General features: G+C 52.3%; 1 pseudogene; it reads right to left on the bottom strand.

The window, feature by feature from the left end:
* Positions 1-352: 352 nt before the first annotated feature.
* LOC133096182 (small ribosomal subunit protein uS5-like) lies at positions 353-1,190 on the bottom strand (annotated as a pseudogene).
* Positions 1,191-1,287: the final 97 nt, after the last annotated feature.

Genomic DNA, 1,287 nt, shown 5'->3' with positions numbered 1-1,287 from the left:
CACGGGTTCGGGCCCTGGTCTGGGAAGATCCCACATGCCGCGGAGCAAACTGGGCCCGTGAGCCACAATTACTGGGCCTGCGCGTCTGGAGCCTGTGCTCCGCAACAAGAGAGGCCGCGATGGTGAGGGGCCCGCGCACCGCGATGAAGAGTGGCCCCCGCTTGCCACAGCTGGAGAAGGCCCTCGCACGGAAGCGAAGACCCAACGCAGCCAAAAATAAATAAATAAAACATTAAAAAAAAAAAAAATAAGAATGTGACACTGAAGGAGCATGCGTGACGGTGTCCAAAAAGCTCCCCAGTTCCCTATTAGTCACATTATTAAAAAAAAAAAAAAAAAAAAAAAACAACAACTATGTGGTGGCTATAGCTGGAGCCTGGGTCCTCTGCACGGAAGTTCTGGTGTGGGTCTCTACAAGATGGTCAGTGAATTCCTGATACGGAGACTTGGTAAACACCATCTCTCTCCAGAGATCAGGAGTGAGATAACTGTAGGTCTGGGAAATGGCATCAAAAAGTTGCCCAGCGTGGTGGTGCAGCCCCTGGCAGAGGTGTAGTGGTCGTCAATTCCGGCCATCATCAGTAGCTTCTTGGGCACAGGGGCTGAGACGATGCCAGTGCCCCTGGGGGCAGGGATGAAGTGCACCAGCACAGAGCTACAGTGGCCAGTCACCTTGCAAGGGATGGTATGGGGCTTGCCAACCTTGCTCCCCCAGTAGCCTGGCCACATGGGGACGATGGGGAGCTTGGCCAAAATGATGACCCCACGGATGGCAGTGGCTACCTCCTTAGAGCAATTGACACCCAAACCGACATGTCCGTTGTAATCCCCAGTGGCATCAAATGCCTTGAACCTGGTCAGCTGGCCAGCACGGGTCTGCTTTTTTTTTTTTTTTTTTCATTAATTATTTTTATTGAATTATTAACGGGTCTGCTTTTGCCAGGAAAAATCTTCAAAACCTCATCCTTGAGGCATGCCCTCCAGGAAAAAGTCAATGATCTCAGAATCCTTGATGGGCAGAGAGAGGAGATGGATCTCCTCCAGGGACTTGATCTTCATGTCCTTGACCAGGCGGCCCAGCTTGGTGACAGGGAGCCACTCCTTGTCCTCTCCGCCTTGCGCGGCCTCCCATTCCAGGCCCCCTCCCCCCCACCTCCGGGCCCTTCCCCAGCACTGGCTTCATCCGCCATCTGCTGTTTTTAAGGAGGCAAAGAGCGAGGTCGATGCTACTTTGGATGGCAAACAGTTTCAAAGAAAATAAGGCAACTAGCCTGAGAATGGTATTTA

This window comes from Eubalaena glacialis, chromosome 8 (assembly GCF_028564815.1).
Source record: "Eubalaena glacialis isolate mEubGla1 chromosome 8, mEubGla1.1.hap2.+ XY, whole genome shotgun sequence".
NCBI lineage: Eukaryota > Metazoa > Chordata > Mammalia > Artiodactyla > Balaenidae > Eubalaena > Eubalaena glacialis.
Note: the sequence above shows the minus strand (reverse complement) of the source record. Positions and strands in the feature narration are given on the sequence as shown.